The sequence below is a fragment of the Cibotium barometz genome, chromosome 54 (assembly GCF_041138505.1).
Source record: "Cibotium barometz isolate CiBa-2024 chromosome 54, ASM4113850v1, whole genome shotgun sequence".
Lineage (NCBI taxonomy): Eukaryota > Viridiplantae > Streptophyta > Polypodiopsida > Cyatheales > Cibotiaceae > Cibotium > Cibotium barometz.
Window position 1 is genome coordinate 10,472,501 of NC_141099.1, and position 20,509 is coordinate 10,493,009.

The window sequence follows — 20,509 nt, forward strand, 5'->3', positions numbered from 1 at the left end:
GTTGACGGGGTAAGGATGTGTGGTATAATTCTGCCTTCATAGCATTATCATCCACAGAGCATCTTCCACAAGAACGGCCATAGTTTTTATTCACCATGGAGACCTTGTGAATCTGTAACAACAGCAAAGTAATGTAAACAAGATAACAAAGTGAAGTTTCAAGAAAGAGAAAGTGGGCAGACAGACAGTTGACAAGAAACATCTTACTCTAAGCCAAACAGGATCAAGGGAGCAGTTTTGGAAAAGAAGAGGCTGCTGCACAATGAGGCAGTGGTGTAGAATGGTAGACCTTTCGAAGGAAAGGCACAACAACATTTCAAAGTTCAAAGGAAGGTGGAAGCGGGAAGGCCCTTGTCAGAGAAAATGTCAATCTAGATTCTATCTTCATGTCCAAAGATCTTGTGAGAATAAAAAACCAATCTCCACATTAATGTAGCACGCTTGTACCTACATAAAGTATTGTTTCTTTTATCTATTTTCTCTTATTTTTGTGAATTTCCAACGTTACGTTGGCCCTCTGTTGATTGGTTGAGAGCTTATTTTTCCAAACCGTAAAAGGCCCCAAAATGAGCTCCCTTTTTTCCTAATGCTCTCGGTTAATCATCATGTCGCAATCGTGTCCGTCGGTTCCAATGAAATCGCAAGACTACAAATTAGAATCGAGGCCTCTAATTCGGAGGAATATTCTACGTCACGTCATTGACATTTTCAAAACCTACCCTTGCAATTTTAATCCATGGACTTCTTGAAAAAAAGAAAAAAACAAGCTTGCTTCCGAAGGGTACGTTTTTTATGGACTTCTTGACAGCAAGATGGACTTTTCTCAAACAATGGTATCTCTACTGAGGTTAATGTGTTGGCCTTGGTCTTCGTGACTACAGATGTGCACTAGGCATTAATGTGAATTGTAACCTTCCATACATTGATGGTGTGCTAACATCTCTAGAGAAAAGTCGCCAAGTGTATGTATCTCCACATTTCTTATTGTACTGCAAAGAAATAAAAAGAGACGATTAAAAACATTCAAATTTCTCTCTTAATGCAATTGGTAAGGAATAAATGAGCAACACTGTGGATGACTTCTTTAACTAGCTTTTTGGACAAGTGGTCCAAAGACTTATTAAACATACTCACGAGAATCCATCAACAAAAAGTTCCAAGGACTATGTATGCAATTGGTAAGGATTAAAAAACATTCAAGTTTGTCTCTTGATGCAATTGGTAAGGATTAAATGATCAACACTATGGACGGCAGCTTGACTAGCTTTTTGGAAAAGTGGTCCAAAGACTTATTAAACATACACTACAAGGGATTGGGCTCATACCCGCGCTCTTAGCCGCTAAAAATGACTTGTGAAAAAAAGTAGCGGGCCCGTGTATCAGCGCGTGTATAATCGCGGCCAGAGACATGCGTGTAAAACCGCGTGTACAGTACCTCTCAGACGCGCGTATACACGGGTGTGTAGCCGCGTTTTTTTTCACAGACGCGTTAATACACGCCAGTATACACGCTTCTTATTATATTAGACACGGTTATACACGGGTGTATAGCCGCATCCTGTTCAGTTCCAATGTCCCAGACGCGTTTTTACTTGCGTCTATACACGCGTTTCTTTAATTTAGATGCGCTTATACACGCGTTATTGCCAGTTTATACGCATTAATACACGCGTAATTTCCAGAGTATCCGCGCAGATACACGGAAGTTTTAGCAGTTTTGACGCGTTTATACACGCGAACAGAGAGCAAAAAAAAAAATCCAGAGAGTGCTATTTGGTGCCTGAATACTGTTCCAGCGTTCCAGCACCCAATAGCACTCTCTGGTTTAGGGTTTTTGGTGCATTAGACCATCCCATTAGACCATCCACGAAGAACATATGCACGAGGGAGATTAAGACAAGAACGACATGAATGCATACATTGTCATTACACGATTCAAGACAGCCATGAATGTAATACTATCGATCAATCAATTCAATATTACTATCAAAATTTCATACATGTATACAAGGGAGTCCATATCTCGAAGTAGCCCATGGCTTGAGTTTACAAAAAAATATATACAATCACATCCTAAATATGGAATGTGATACTACAAGTCTGAGTACTACTCAGACCCAGATGATGACTCGGTGCTCCCCCCATGCTCAGATGAGCTCGCATCGGTCGGAATGTCCGAGGAGTAGTGCTCACGTCCACCCTCTGCAGAGCGGCGGCCGGTGGATCATCAGCAGCTTGTGCCTGTTCAAGTAATATATAGTATATAAGTATATATATATGCAATTCAATAAACCAAAACCATTCGTTACGAATTTTCAAGTACCTGTCGACCGTATGGTCTCATGGCCAACTCAAACTGCGCGTCCGTAATACGTCCCTCGGCTCTGAAGATGGCCCACGTGTCACGTCTGCTATGCCGGCGAGCATACGCAGTATCGTGGGTTGTGGGCTTCCTCCCCGTAACCCGTCGCTGTATCATAATCAACACAATTTGTAAGATTAAAACAATTCATAGAATCAATGAATTAAGTAAACAATCAAATAAAGTGGCAGGATACTTACGAACTCTGCCTCCCATGACTCGACGCCGCCAGATCCGAAATGCGAAGATCCAACGGTCTCCATCTGGATCCGTCGTGCCTCCACATGCTGCCTGCTCTTCACGCCACCCTCTGCTCGTTTCTTTGCCTCCTTCCACTCGCGTTTGTGCGCAGTGGCAGGTTTCTCGGCAGGATAGCCACCCGCAGCTACATTTAGCCGGTCATCGTACGCGAGTTTTTTAAGGTGAGATCTTTTATTACTTAAGATCTCCCTTATTCGCGTCCTTCCCCATACATCCGAGAATGTAGCATGTGGGGGATTGGGGTACCTACTATGTACAGCCTCTATCACCTCCCCAACTAATCGGCTATTTTGATCTTTAAATTTAATAAAACAATTTCTATATGAGTTTGATACTACCCCACGCATGTACTCCATTACCTCCCTCCCCCTCGCATCCATCACTATCCCGCCCCTATCCGTCACATCATAGCAAACCACTCTCTCCATCTCTCTCATCTCCTCCTCTTCCGAACTGTCTCCTCTAACTCTTCTCCCTCTATCTCCTCTCTCACCGCGTGCCCTACTACCTCCCCCACCTCCCCCACCTCCCCCACCAAAGCACCCGCCGCATCCTCCACTCCCACTCTTCCTACTGCTGCGGGTGGAGTCACGACTGGGGGATTGTCTACGTGACGGTGGCTGTGAGCCCTGACGTGACGGTGGCTCTGAGGGAGCACGTGATGGTGGCTGTGAGGGTGTACGTGAGTGTGTCTGGGACGAGGTATGTCTCCTCGGTGGACGTGGAAGAGGAGAAGCTGCATGCGGTCTCGTCGGACTCGGAGGAATAGACGGCACTGGAGTGCCCTGGATACTCGCGGTAGGGGTATAGACACCAGGCAGGGAAGGAGGGGGATGGGCATACATATACTCTGTAAGCTCAACCGGACCAGGTTGGCGCCCAAAGTGATTCATCATCTCCATCAACCAATTGCTGTACGCAAATGGATCGGATGAAGAACCTGGAATATCCATAAAGAACCTGCAACAAACATCTTCATGTACATCATGGGCTGTTTCTTGACTCACACAAATTAAATCATTCAAGTCAGTTGCTTGCAAATCATGAAATCTGAAACGCAGTTTTCTGTCTGCAGAAACGCGTGTATACACCCGTCAAAAAACGCGTGTATACACACGTCCAAAAACGCGTGTATATGCGCGTGAACATACTCTGCAGACAGGTTACACGCGTTCGTACACGCGACCTGCGAAAAAATTTTCTCGAAAAGACCGACCCCCCGACAAAGACAGAATGTCCTTATAAAAGGACCAGCCATTGTCGCCCCTGTCAGGATGCAGTAACCCAATCGTGTGCAAAAAGACAAACCCAAAGAGCAAAGAGCAAAGTAAACAAATCTGACAAAAGAGACAAGGCACAGGACAAAGTGACTCACCTCTGAAAAAGTGAGTCTTCTCTGCTCCTTCTCTGCTCCCTCCTTGTCCCATGTGTGTGCTCCTTTCTCTGCTCCCTCCTTGCTGTTGGAAGAGGCGAAAACAGGCGAAAACGCATGCACTGTTGATTTCTTAGTTCAAAATCTATATTTGGGGAAGGCGGGCTATTTTTAGTTTAAACATACCGCCGCGTTTATATTCGCGTTTATAAACCCGGGTATATTCGCGTGTATATGATTTTAGCTGCGTTTATACACGCGTTTTGCAGAAAGTAGCCGCGTGAATACACGCGCTTTTTAGGAAGTAGCCGCGTGAATACACACAATTTTTAGGAGATAGCCGCGTGAATACACGCGATTTTGTGCTTTCATTAAAGACATATAATGATTTTGTGTTTTCTGATTTGCAAACAAAGCAAGATAGGCTCGTATTGCCACAACAATGTGAGCAGGTATGCATTTTTTTACTAATGTGTTTCATGTACATATATATCTAAGCTCGCGTACCCCTTGACTTTTGATATGCTAATTAATTACTGTACTGTGTGTATTTGAGTAGGTTATCTATCTACCAATGGTGCATGACATCAAATGGTGGTACGTCATCCCTATTGCACCACGTTCCAAAGTGATGTATAATACATTCACTGATATGGAGCATATGGAGGATGTAACAAGCCGCAATGAAGATGACGTCGAACATGCCATTGAAGATGTTGTGATCGATGATCAAGAAATAAGAGATGATCGTGATAATGAGGATGAGCATGCCATTTCTCATGATCATGAGAATGACCCTACCATTGAGGATGATGGTGATGTTGATGAGGATGATCAGGACATCGATACCATTATCAATGGAGTACAGAATATCGATAGTGGAATAAATTTAATCGTAGCCTTACCAATTGATCAAATGGATATTGATGTTGATCGTTTGGCAAGGATGGATCTTATTGAAGATGAGATCGAACCCTAACCAATCCGTCACTGTATGTTCTAAATTGATGACATTTCTATCATCTCATATGCATGATTTATTTTTGAATATATTTCATTGTTGTAAATGCATGTAGTGGGATTGTGTAATGATGTATACTGTAATGTACTATGAGATGGTTTAAGGAAAATAGTTTTTAATTTTGTTAAGGAATTCAGTTTTTTTTCAGTTTTTCTCTGCCATGCGTGTATTAATCCGTGTATAGTGGCGTGTATTTATCCGTGTATAATAGCGAGTATTACCCCGTGAATATTATCGTGTATTTATGCGTGTATTACTGTGTGTATATAAACGCGTTTATACACGCGTTTATAAATGCAAATATACACGCGAACTTAAATGCTAAAATACACGCGCCCGATTCTATTCAAATACAAGCGCGACCATACACGCGTTCGTAATTTATCGCGTGTATGAAACGCGTGTATGGCAGCATTGTCTTGTAGTGATACTCACGAGAAGCCATCAATAGAAACTTCCAAGCACATTCAAGCCTTATAAGAGTATCTAAGCAAAGATGATCCCCTATTCAAGCAAACATGATCCACTATTCAAGCAAAGATGACCCACTATTCAAGTAAAGATGGCCCAATATTATGGATTAAGAGGTGTGAGTTTATTCCTATATTGTCGCGCATGTTGATCTATATCACCAATAAGACTTGGTCATTTGTTTAGAGCATCAATCTAAGAATCCACATGTATTGGCTTATGCATTCAATTCTTCTACGACATAGTTTTCTTCTTTTTATTAGAAGAGTGTGTATGCATGAAAACTTAAGGCCAACATGGCTTCCTATCTTATATTTTATAATGGAGGGTAATGGCTTCCCATTCTAGTTTATATATATATATATGTATATATACATATATATATATGTATATATACATATATATATATATATATACATACATATATATATATATATATATATATATGGGTGTGTATCATTGGGTCATAAGAGGTAAGTTACTCACATGGAGGTATATCTAACCATTCTCATCTAACCATTCTCTTTTATAAAAGGGAGGAAAAGTTTATGGAGAGACATAAGTATTAGGTTTTGCAATTTAAAGCAAATAATATATTTTGGAAAGCAAAAGATAGGAGTTCACCCGAAGTGAAAATGAAAAATATGACCTTGGAAAAGCAAGTCAAACAAAGAAAAGCTAAAAATGTCAACTCTACTTTTTAATATATATGAGTGTAGATATCTTCCAATGAATCGACATTTCACACACATACACTTTGAGCCTTGATGTTTGTAAAGTTTCTCAACATCAACTCTATTTTTTATTATCCCGTAGAGATAGACATTAAAGCTATCTTAAGGGCATTAATCCTAGAAGAACTATATAAACAACTCGAGTATTTTTCACCCAAATATATCTATATATATAAAAATAAGTACAAGTGTTCAAGGAGGAATTAAAATTGGTGTTGTCACCTCTTTTAGGGAGAGGCTAAGATGCCTTGCAACAACAAGGGCCCTTTAAGGGGACAATACAAGGGAATGACCCCATACTGAACCCATACTGATATCTTAGACTTAGGATTTTTATCCTCTCCCATTATCAGTATGATTATCGATACAAGCATTAATCCAGGATTGTCACTATAGGCACATCGGCGGGGGGAAAGTGGCTGTCGATATAGGCATCGGTATAACTATCAGAACAATGGTCATTATAAGCCTCAAAATATGAATATAGTGACGATATTACCAACTTTGGTGATAAACATTTATTCTGATGCTTATACCAACTCTGTTAGTTTTTTTAAAATGGCATAATGGGACAGAATGGGCTAGCAACTCTGCGAGCACTAGTTTATCCCTATTCACTAGTACCACAACAGGTACTCGGATTTGGGAGATACTTCTACACACAAGTATGATTATATTTATAAATTGTTGAGAGAATTACATTGATTATATTTATACTTCTACACACAAATATAATTATATTTATAAATTGTTGAGAGCATTGTTTAAATTTATAAATATAATTACATTGTTGTGTTATAAAAGATTAGAGCCAAGTTTAGAGCATTGTTTACATTGTTATGTTACAAAATATTAAAGCCAAGTTTAGAGCATTGTTTTCATTGTTATGTTACAAAATAGTAGATCCAAGATCTTACAAAAAACATTTGCCAAAAGGAATCTATCTACTCGTCACCATCGCATCCTTCTCCTTCCTCGTCGTTGTGAGCCTCTCTACATAAATATAGGCAAACCATAAGTCACAAGCTACCATGTAAACTTAATTATCAAGGGAATATACTCATATAGTTGCCAACGTGGGCCCAATGAATTGGATCTCCAGTAATGTAGATGTTAGGTGTCTCCATGCATAGTCGTACTCGTCTTGCATATAGGCATGATGAGTTACCTCTTTCTACACACATTTATCAAAGACAATTGAGTGACACATATGGTACAAGCTATGCATAAACACATACAGTAAATGTGAGGGATTTACTTAGGAAGTATTCTCAAAAGCATCTAGCACCCTCACTACTGAGATGAGAATCCCTCAAGCTCTAGTAGATGCCTCCCATTGTGCTACTTGTCGGGGGTGTCAAGTATCTCGACCCTGGCCTTCCTCCCATTGTCTCCTTTAATCATGTTCATCTAGATATGGGGGCTTATTTTTGCCCTCTTGTTTTGCATCTCATGCCTTTGACTTTCAATGGCTCATAGTAGCTACCATCATTCTCTTTAACACCACTTTCTACTAAACTCCACATTTGTGTTTGGTTGTGAGAAATCTTGATAGACTTAGTCAAGGATATAGCTCTTCTTCTCGTTGGGTTGGTCCAAACATTTCGTGAGGATATGGCATGGGAAAACTAAACTGCCAAGATTTGATGCATGCATACATTGTGTGGTTGTTGGGTGATGGTCTCTACTACATTGTGTGGTTGTTGGGTGATGGCCTCTACTACACCACTAGCAGGCACACAAGAAGAAAATGTAAGAGAATCAGAACTTAGGGACACTAGGATCCTAGCGCTAAAGACACCAATCAGCTTAGACTATATCCTCTGACCTCTCGCTGACACAAACGAACACATCTACACCCTTCAAACAACCTTGGTTGATACCTCCAACTGTCCTCTCAGGTCAGAATAAACCCCCAAGACTTTTGATCTTTAGCCACCTCAACTGACTTTAGTTGACAACATGTAGCTCACTAGAATCTTCCCCAGCTAACACAGAAATGACCAAATACTGACTATAGTCTAGAATGGATGCCTATAGCAGATTCCAAATGACCAAATACTGACTATAGTCTAGAATGGATGCCTATAGCAGATTCCAAACAGAAACACGTCCACTTGACCTCGAATGTCCTCCAGTGTCAACAACTACAAACATTGATCTAAAACTTCTTAGAACCTATCAATTCTCCTTTGTTGACACCTTGCCGACACTAGTCTGCCCTAGTCACCTAAAAACTAGCTCGACTGATGCAAAATCAGATCTGACATAAGTCCTCCTTTCTCTCTTATTGTTCTCCTAGTCCACGTAGACTCAATCTCTCAACCCCAGAACCACGCTCAACATCCCCTTATGCTCTACCGACCTTCTGCTAATATTAATCTGACTAGACTTGATAGATATTGATTCTGCTTTTGAAGGTAGAACCAACTGACTCAAAACCTTACCTGGATCAGGAAATTTCTCTTACTTGTCCGCCAAATCCTCTGAACCCTTAGGTTGCCCTAATTTCATGAAGATATGATACCAAAGACTCTTTATTGTCCACAACCAACTTACTATTGTCTGATCTGATCACTCACTCTACTGATGGTGGCTGAGAGCTGACTCAATTGGAATAGACTTCCTTAGCTACGAGTCCTCTAACACCTCTAAACCCTCTAAACCCTCTAAACACTCAAACCACACAAAGATACAACTCTATAGACATCCAGCTAATCATAATCAGCTCATAGCTGATCCAAAATGACCAATTTACCCACAAAACCCATCTGTCTGAGATTGCTGACTTCGAATGGACCTCTGTCTGTCAAACTCAATGCAAAACAACTTCCTTTAAATCCAAAAGGATCAATACAACCCTTTTACCTCACCATTTGATGCCCTAGATGCATAGCTGATTTGTAACTGACACTCTTCTGACCCTATCTAATTGTTACTCTCAATAAAAGATGCCCTAGATGCATAGCTGATTTGTAACTGACACTCTTCTGACCCTATCTAATTGTTACTCTCAATAAAAGATGATTGCTTCAACTATGAGACCGCTCTAACTTCTAAGATATCAGGCATACCTTCATAATTGTTTTATCTCAAGATATGGACTTTCATTTTTGCCCCTTAGGGATTTCCACACCTCCTCTCTTTAGAAAAATAGGCTCAGTGGACTTTTGCAAATCAACTCAGAAGTGAGCGAAGTTTGAGAATTTGGAATTTACTCTTCGAAATCATTCCAATGATATATAGCATGACGGGTAATTTTTCATATTCAAGAAGTCCCCAAATTGGTGATGGTGTGGCATGTTACAAATCTACTCTTCCAGACCTTTCCAATGATATATAGCATGATGAGAAATTTTGCATATTCAAGAAGTCCCCAAATTGGTGATGACATGGCATGTTATGAATCTACTCTTCGAGACCTTTCCAATGATATATAGCATGATGTTATGTCATCACCAATTTGGGGATTTCTTGAATATGCAAAATTACCCATAACATCATGCTATATATCATTGGAAAGGTCTCGAAGAGTAGATTCCAAATGTAAAAATCTCTGCCAACTTTTGATTTGATTTGCAAAAATTTCCCCATCAACCCATTTTTCTAGAGAGAGGAGTTGTGAAAATCCTTAAGGGGCAAAAATGAGAGTCCATATTTCGCCTAATGTCTAGTCCATAGTATGATCTCTGCTATAAGAATTCGTCTCTGTTGTATAGAGCTTCACTCTGCACAGTCTCTCCAATATTATGTCATATGAATCAGGTTGGTGCAGGATGTCCATGACCACAAATGTGTGATGGTAGCGAAACGAAAAGAGTTTGAATTTCACATTCTCCAAAAGTCCAATGGGCCTCAAAGATGTTCCGTAAGCCATTTTAATGATTAGATCTGCTTTTTTTAGATCAGGCTTCTCCAAATTTTCCCAGCAACATTTTGTAATGATGCTAACTCCCGCCCCACCATCTAGGATAGTCAGTGTGTCTGGTACCCGGATGATGAATCGGGATTGTAGCATTTGTGTTGTCGCTTTCGTAATAATGCCCCAGTTGATTAACTGGTATCTTAACGACTCGGGTTTTCCTTGTGTGTCTCAAGGTTCCTTCTGCCGCTGCGAAAGGTGTCAGAGCCTCATCTATAGTATCGGCTAGCTTTAGTCCACCTTCTACCCATTCTTTTATGTCTATCCATAGGGTTGGTGAATTCTGTAATAGTTTCCCTAATGGCATTTGTTTAGGCGTGGACAGCATAGCCGCGAGACTTCCTATGTCTCTGGGTTCTTTGGAGATAGAGGGTATGTATGTGCCTTGTATTCCTCCATAGGGAAGGAATGGATGGACTCCCCCAACACATTTTCCTCAAACATTCAAGATAGTGTGTTTTCTTAGGACCCCTCTTGTGTTTCTTCTAGAATTGGGGTAGGCACGTCCAATTCCCTCTCCCTGGTTGGCTCAGTTTGTGGATAAATTGTATCCCTGACCCGGTTAGCCCTTAACTTGGCTTCATAAAGCCGTTGGCACTCTTCGACTTAGGCCCTGGAGTCTTCGAGATTTCTTATTTCCTCATCAGCATTGGGGTATTCCCCGACTCCTTCAGGAGTTTTTTGTTTCTCCTTTTGCTCTTCTAGGTCTGGCCCTTTGTGTGACTGATCCTTTGATCCCCCTCTTCCCTCAATTGGGTGGATCCTGTGTCGATTGTATCTTCTTCATTTCCATGTTGGATTGTGACTCTTGTGTCACTCTTACCCACTTTTTTCACTCTTCTCCTACGGCCAGTTCTGGAAACATTTGCATCTGCTCGGTTCTGGAAACATTCGCATCTGCTCGGTTCTTTCCCTTGTCTCCTAATTGAGCTTGAGCTCTCGTTAGGACGTTGAGTGGTGTGATATTTCTTGGTTGTACACTAATGGTTCGGCTAGTGGCCTGATTAGTAGTAGAAGTCAAACCACTTGTGCGGTATGGACAATCCTTGATCAAATGATCAATCCCACATTTAGTACAGGTAAGTACTGGCATGTCATTCGACATAGCAGAGCCACTTGTTGGGGTTGGTGTGCATAAACCATAATCTTGTTTGGGCAGTCAGCGACTTGATGCATCCCTTCGCTAGCCAAAACATTGTAGCGGTCCTCTTCTCAAGTTCAAGTTCATATCCTTGCCCTTCCATTGTACTGTGGTTTGAAACACAGGTACTAGCTTGTTATTCTGTATGGTGTAATATTCAACAGTGACCTCCACTATTTCCTCATAGTACTCAAGTTCAAGTTCATATCCTTGCCCTTCCATTGTAATGTGGTTTGAAACACAGGTACTGGCTTGTTATTCTGTATGGTGTAATATTCAATAGTGACCTCCACTATTTCCTCATAGTACTGGCTTGTTATTCTATATGGTGTAATATTCAACATTGACCTCCATTATTTCCTCATAGTACTCTCTGCTAAGTTCTATTTCACGCACCATATCAACATCTTCTGATGGTTCTTCAATCAATACTTGATTGATTTTAGCCTGCGGTGGTTGTGGTGGTAGAACTGGTGCTGGTGGGGACAGAGATGAAGCATGTTGTACCCGGAACATCCCCCTAGGTAAGTAGGAAGAGGTGGGTTGTCCAACAGTAGCAATGATCTATACATGTGGCGCAAGTAAAGCCAATAGAGCTCTACGTGCTGGTAGCTATACAACATTTTGGAATCTTGGATATCTGCACATTGAAGTGTCATGATTCCCTAATTTTACATAGTGTGCACAATAGAGTAATGGCCTTGCTCTTAATTGTAGACATTTGGTGGTAGTGTGATTCAATCTACACATAGAGCACCACACCAATTCCCTGTGGGGGTAAAGATGGTTATGCCCATGCCCAAATGTTTCTCTTCCAACACCATATTGGGGAATATGGGAATTTTCCACAAGTTTGGGACATGTGGTCAAAACTTTGGATTTTCCATAACTTGAACACCATTAATCCAAAATAAGTGGTTTATGGCTCTTTAGATCCCATTTTTCAAGCGCTTTCCAATGATAGGTCACATGATAGGGCTTTGAGAAACTTACAAACATGTTATCTATGTCCCCCTTTTTTAGTATTCAAAAATGGAAATTGGGAGATTCCCAAATTCTCTAATATGGTGTTTTCCCTTATTTACCTTCAATTTCTCTAGTATTACATTACTGAGCTTGTCATCCACAGTCATGTTTTTGACTTGCTTGGCCCGAGTTCCAATCTCTTGGTGACTCGAGGCATGAGAAGTCATTATTCTGACATCTTCTGATTGTGGCAATTCCAACATATTATCTTCATATTCACTTTTCAATTTGCAACATGAATCTAGAGTGGATGGTTGGGATAGTGGTCTCTAACCCCTCTCTGGAAGCAAGGCAATAACTGATTATCGGTTAACCTCAGACTCCCATAGTTTGCACCTTGAATTTAAATGCTTAAGTTGAGACACAGTCTCTCATTTACTCCATTTCCTTTTGTTTGATATTGTGCAACTGTGCCATAGGGCTTCATCTATCACCACTTCTGGCAAAGTTAGGCACAATAGAGTAATGGCCTTGCTCTTAATCGTCGTGGACATTCGGTGGTAGTGTGATTCAATCTACATATATAGCACCACACGAGTTCCCTATGGGGGTAAAGATGATTATTCCCATAGTAGGTCAGGCTAGTACCAAGGTAATCATGCATTTTGTGGTCTCTAACCCCTCTCCGGGAGCAAGGCAATAATTGATCATCAGTTAACCTCGCCAGTAGTTTGCACCTTGAATTTAAGTGCTTAAGAGACGAGACACAAGGTCTCTCATCGACTCAACTTCCTTTTGTTTGATATTATCTAACTGTGCCACAAGGCTCCATCTGTCACCACTTTGGACAAAGCTGGGCACAAAAACATTCTTGAGTCATGTGAAGTTAACCTTATCCTCGAGCTCGGAACCACATTGATGAGCTTTTCCTTCCAAGACTAGTTAGAAGACATGAATCACTATCACGTCATTGATAGGTCCATAGGTTTCACATGTGGATTCAAAATTGTCTACATGTTGGATAGGATATGTTGGATAGGATCTCTGTCTCCCTAGAGAGTTTTTGGATGAGTTTGGAAATTATATGTGGCTTCATCAGGTAGGGTCGGGATTCTAGAGCAATGCCTAGTTTTCTGACCATTCCTCGGTCCATCTTTGCCACCATATTTAGGAGGTCTATCCTTGTGGCTACACTAACGTCAATGGTTGGATCCATCCCCCTTCCTGTTTGAGGAATTGCCCCGCCCTTCCTAGACCCCGTTCCCTTCCTGTATTGGCTCTTCTATTTCTGGTCCATGGGATGGTCCTGTCGTTGTACCTTAGAGTGGCTCATCACATTAGTCGCCTCCATATGCCTTTGCAGAATTAGAAGTTCCATGTCTTGTAGGAACGTAGGATGATTGATTATCTGCTCAATATCCTTTTTGGTGTACAAACATTCCTCCACTTTGCCCACCACTCTTGCTAGGTTATCCTCTTCTTCTATGGTTGTAAACCCTTTCTTAGCTATGGACTCCTCATTTATGGGTTCCAAGTTTGGAATTTCTCCCTCACTTCTTCCCATAACCAATTTTGGTTCCTTTCCTCGTGATTGGAGTAGGTGTAAACTTGTCGTTTCCTATTGCTCACCTCTCGTCCTTCGAGTATCGAGCTCTTGTTTCCTTAAGCTCAACTCTCATAGTTTTCATTTGACCTTGCTCCTTCTGAGATCTAACTTTACTTCCTCCAAGGTGGGGAAGAATATTTGACCCATCCTGGCTGCAGTTTCCATGTACCATCTCATTCGGGGAGTGCTGGTGTTCGACAACCTAGAATTCAACATTTGGATGGGCACTTCTTGTCATGGACTGAGTCCAGTGCGCTGGTTGACGGATCCGTGCGCCTACAGATTGCACTTCTTCGTCACATGACTGGTTTGGAGACCAAAAAATCCCTGGGTGATATCAATGATACCATTGGATCTGGTTGGGGAGGGTGGTTTCTCCTCTTCCCCAAACCTAGTGTACCTCAACCCTTCTTCCATGGATTCTTCGCTACTAGTTTCAATGGTGGTCAGGTTCCTTAAGACACTCAGGTGTGTTGTTGTGGAATGTCCTTAATCCACACATTTTTGATAGGAATATCCTAGGTGATTTGATGCACTATCTTCAGGTGTAAGATTGTCTCCGATGAGTTTTCCAGATCTTAAGTGCAATGATGTATGTATGATTTGGTAGGCTACTTTGTCGACCCAATTTGATTTTGCTCTAATTCTATCGCTTTGTTTCTGAAGCCATGAAATTCTAGAGAATAGTTCCCGACGTGAAGTGTCAGAAAAAGGGTGAACGTTGTTTTGCACTTTCACGTATTCAAAGATTTTTTTCTTTTAGGGTCAGCTCCCCTCTTCTTTGCTACAGGCATCCCTCCCTTACCGACCTTTGTGGCCTTGGCCTGACTATTCATTGGATTAGACTAAGCTGTGAGTTTGCAGAAAAAATTCACGTCGTGAACACCAATTGGTTCACAGCGTGAAGATTTTCTAATTGGTTCATGGCATGAAGATTTTCTAATTGGTTAACGGCGTGAAGTTTTTCCAAAGGGTTCACCCCGTAAAGATTTCCTGAACTTTCACGTGATCAAAAGTTTTGTGAGCCTTCAGGGGGCATCAGAGGTGTCAGGATAAGGTTGCCTATTTTTGGCAAGGCCATCCCATGATTTGTGGCATTAATTGGAGAGCTGATGTCGAGAGCGATTCACGGCGTGATGTTTGTAGAAAAAATTCATGGCGTGAACGTTTTTTGTAGTTTCACGTGGAAGCTTCCCGCGTCAAATGTTATGTTTTTGGGTGCAAAATACTTATCCAACGAATCCCAAATTTATTGTCATGCTTAAGTAATGGAATGCAAGTTCTTGGCACAGTCAATGGCTCCTTATGTTTTTTATTTTTGTGAATTTTTGAAAAAGAAGGAAACAGAACACACCAATCTGTTCGTTCATGCGTTGATGCTTCCAATAATGCAAATATCAAAACTAACAAGAAAACACAATGAAGCTTTAACCTAAGACCACTCCACCACACACATACACAACATCACAACCGATTTCTCTTGATTTCTTACTACCACACAAATCTTATCCATTCATTTTCTACACAATAATGCACTACCAGAATGCAAGGCCAATCATGAATCTTATGCAATGGGAGCTGAAACTACAAGAAGATGGAAGAAATAAAGGTGTTAGCGTTGCCAAAAATGTTATGGGCTACCACACCTCCAAGAGGGAACTCAATCCATTCACCTAAAGGATGAGAAATATATCACAACTATCATAGGTCACTTACCAATGCTTGAAATTGAGTCCCTTGAGGCCTCCAAGCTCACTTGTTAAGCTCCAACCTCGAAGCTCCACCTCCACACTGTCACTGTAGAGTCGCTCGCACTGTCGCATTAAGGCAATCACTCTCTCTCACTCTTGCACACAAGCATGAATCACATAAGTAGAGAAAAGGAATAATGCTAGAATGCACTCAATCTCTCGAAAGACACAAGGAAGATCTCTCTATAAAACAAAGGGGATTGTGTCTTTTCATTATGAGAAAATGCCTTATATACATTTGGCCCTTATTCACACTTGAGCATCCAAAACTTACTTAACGAGGCCTTGGGTGGCCAATATCTCATAACGTATAACTTTTATAGTGCCATTTCATGACACTTATTAATGTGCTCAATCAGAGGATCATGTTTGTTAATCCAAAATGGGATTAACAGTAGGTTCTTCTACATTTGGTTATTCCTTTATAAGCTCTAAATTTATAGGCTTTCCATTTGATGGCTCTTCCTTTGAAGGCTCTAAATTTATAGGCTTTCCATTTGATGGCTCTTCCTTTGAAGGATCTACATTTTAGATTTCCATTTGATGGCTCTTCCTTTGAAGGATCTACATTTTAGGATTTCCATTTGATGGCTCTTCCTTTGAAGGATCTACATTTATAGGATTTACATTTTATGGCTCTTCCTTTGAAGCTTCTACATTTGTGGACTATACATCTTCTTAGGCTCCACATTTGTAGGTTATAACATTTTCAAGGCCTATCTTTGCATGCGTACAAGGAGGAGCTCCATATTTGTTGGCTTTGCACATTCATAGTTTGCAGGTTATACATTTCTAGGGCCAAAATGTTATTCTTTTCAAGAGATGGCTCTATATTTTCAGGATCTTTAGTGGGTAGCTCTATATTTTCAAGCTCTACATTTCCAAGTTCTTTATAATAACAATATTTACATGAATAAACATGAATTATATGTTAATTTTTAAAACCGACATTAATTGGACCAAATAGGACACATTCGTAAAGGTATTTAAAAACATATCTCATTCTCGTAAAAAGTACAATGGGAAAAACATACCTAAGCTTTTACATAGACAATGTGGTCTAAAAGCCACTAAGTAACTCCAAAAGAAACTCTAAATGTATTACATAGACAATGTGTTTTAAAGCTTACTACCTAACTCTAAAAGAAACTCTAAACTTGTTACATCGATAATGTGGTCTAAAATCCACTACCTAACTCTAAAAAAACTCTAAATGTATTACATTGGTAATATGGTCTAAATGCCACTACCTAAATCTAAAAGAAACTCTAAATGTATTACATAGACAACACGGTCTAAAATCCACTATCTAACTCTAAAAGTAACATGATTTCTTTTGGTGGGCTTAGTCTTAATTATAGTATGTTATCTTTGTTATATTGATAAAATAAGGTTTATCATGATGTACCTGCTAGTGTATGAACATGTCGACACTTGGCCGCCCTACAATTTGATAAGACAATGTTGAGAACCTAGGGGGTACAAGGTGTGCCATGTAAGATCATACAAGATGAATTGGTCACACCAAATAACTATCAAGAGGAAAATTAATGTTGATGAAGATCTCTTGGAAAGTTAAGAAAGACTGCCCACCAAAGGCCCGCATCTGGTGGTGCAAGCATCCACCAAAGGAGGATTGTGTGTAGCCTCTAATATGGGGAGATCTAGAAGATCTAGATAATGAAAAAGATGTGCATGGGAAGTTCGAAGGCAACAAGTTGTAGTTTCTTGTTTAGGAAGGTAGGAACTGCCAACAACAGGTTGCATTTCCTTGTTAGGAAGGTAGAAAAAGTAGTGTGTTTTGTTTTTGCTATGAAAGGGGATTTTGCCTGAAGGCTAGAGGGAAGCTTTGCGAGAACCCATTATAGAGGAAGGATAGGAGAGAGTGGAGGTTTTTTGCTAAGAGCAAGAGGGACATAGAGCGACCTATTTGAGGGGTCTAAAGCTATGTGAGTAGATTTGGGAAAGACTAGAGAGCAGAGAGAGTGTGTGTGAGTCAGTGGATCAGTTGAAGGTTGCTGAGGCAAGCCCTAGGATATTTGATGGCATCTCTATTGGAACTTGGTGCTACCCAAGATTTTGCTTCACTGTAGATTTATGTTTGAAGAAGAAGATCTGCACATGTGGCTACAAAATTCATCAGAGGTTTGAAGATATGGAGGATCCTTTAGTTTTATGTTTTTTTCTCTCTTGTTTGATCCTAGGGTCTCAGGGTTGTTGAGACTGGTTTGGTTTTATCTATATGTAGAAGATAAAGTATTTGGGTTTGAGTATGTTGTAAGTGGGTGCTAGAGTTTTGTGTTATGTTGTCTTAGTTGGGCTGGATATGTTGTTTTGATTAAAATTGTTGAGAAAAATCGATTGTGAGTGAGGATTGAAAGTCTTCCACCATAATGATTTTATTGAATATCATGCTAGACTAAGTCCCTGGTACTCTTTGAATGATAATCAATCTGATCCTATTATCGGTCGTTGTATGTGGGTTGATTATTCATTGCAACTTTCAGATCATGCTCCTCTATATATGGGTCTCTATTTTGGTACTCCCATTGTTGATGAGAAATTTCCAGTTTAGAGGCTATGTTTAATAAACAAAATTTATCTCACTAACCCTCTATTTCACAATATGGTGCGTGATATTGTTGCTACCTTGAATGCAGAGATTTGTGAGGATATTGATGTTTTGTACTACCATTTTTATGTTCGCATGCAAGGAGTTATAACTTATTATGGAAAATGGTACTTAGGGGAAGAGACGTAAATAATTTCTAGGTTGAAAAGATAATTACAAGTTCTTGAAGAGCTCACCCATATTTGTATGTTATTCCCTCAAGAACAAGAAAGAATGCATTATGTTAGGCATGATCTAGAAAGAAATGATCAAAGAATTTTGGAAAAGTGGCAAATCCGATCGCGAGCGACAAAAACCATTGTTGGATAAGGGATCCTTCTCAAAAGTTTTATTCAAAAGCTTGCACACATCAAGACAATGCATTTCAAGACTGCAAAGGATAAATGTAATAACAAATGCTGAGTAGACTGAGATAGTAATCATTGAGAGAGAAGTGTGAGAAAGATAGGGGAGAGAGAGAGACAGAGACAGAGAGAAGGAGAGAGAAGAGATAGAGAGATAGAGACAGAGAGATAGAGAGAGAAGAGAGAAGAGGTATGTGTGTGTGTGAGAAAGAGGAGATGTAAGTGTGTGTGTGTGTGTGTGTGAGAGAGAGAGAGAGAGGTGCTTAAAATTGATGCGGTTCATTAAAAAATACTTGCATCCCAGTATGTCACTTAACGACACAATTTTTGCCACTTAAAGACATAATAAATGGCATTATTTCAATAAGTTTATCTCCTTTTATATATTGTTTAGTAACATAACTTGTGTGTGTGTGTGAGAGAGAGAGAGAGGTGCTTAATAATTAATGTGGTTCAATAAAACAAAACTTGCATCCCTTTTCTAGTTAAAGACACAATAAATAGCATTATGTCAGTAAATTTATCTCCTTTTATATATCATTTATAGTAACATAACTTGTTTCTCTAAAAGTGTCATTATGCAATTTCTTGGATACGACACTTTTATTATTACTAGCCGGGGACCCATAGTGTGTCAAAAAACCACATAAGAATTCAATTTCAAGTCTTCCTCTTCATGGATACTCTTCTTCTGTTCTGTGATGTTTCTGGAGAAACATACTGCTTTGCGCATCTTTGGTCAAGGACCTAGAACTTATGTCTTTACAAGTAGTTATTATCTAACATATACAGCATATGCACTTTCTTGTGGCATAAGGGATTAAAGTGTGCTCCCAGATTATCGCAAACATAAACTATTAAGATATCAGAAGTTTGTGATTTCTCTTGAACTTTGAATAGAAGATAATGTAAAAGATGAGCCATCCCCCAAAAGAAGAAGGTTTTAAGTTGTAACATGTACTTACTTTCTTTTCAATATGTCCTATTGGATTTTGTGACTTTATGAATAATGTAATGAGTAAAATAATTTCATTGCTTTTGTAATACAAGTTAAAAAAATAGTCTTTTTATCCTAATAGTACAATTGCATCCAAGATGTAATATGCAGGTCATAATTTTTTGGAGGCATGTGTTTTGGTTGTGGTGATGCTTCTCCTCTTGTTTTCTTCCTTCCCTTTCCTGGTGTGGAGTGCACCTTGTCCTTTACGGCATCACCTACAGTTCAAACACTATTTAAATATCAACAATATATTAATTAATAATATTCAAATTACCAAAATACGTTTCAATCCTACCATCGATGGATGCATTCTTCGGCTGCATCTTTCTCTTCATGATGGCATGTACCATTTCACCTAACATGTAATCATCATGTCCGTCCACATCCTTGATCTAAACAATCCCTATTTAATGAAACTTTATTTAATGAAACAAGACTTTTCAAGTGTTGCTAGACTTTCTAAGAAGGTGTGACATCATTTTAGAGTTAAGATAAGGACGACTATATATCTGATGATACCACTTTCTGGGCACTGCTCTTCAAACATCTTAGCCTATTGCATTGATTCACCTAGAGATAATTGGTTATCTGAAAACACACTTGAATTTGTTTGGGTTGATTTTAAAAATCATACTTGGCATCAAACCATCTATTTTTGTTTGATCCTTTTTTTTCCATTTGAATGTAAGACTTTTATCATTGTATGAAACTTTTTAGAGGTACCATTTCTTAGTGAAAGTGTAGTGTTTGTTACAATGTTTTTTGTGAAGAGAGAATCATTTTTTAATTCTATAAACCTCATTTATGCTCAAATCACTATTGCTAATTGAATAGGTAATTGTAAACATTTCATCTAAGCTCAAAGCACTCAAACAAGTGGAGTCGGGTGGTATATGGGGTCGATGCTCACTAGAATATGTGGCCAA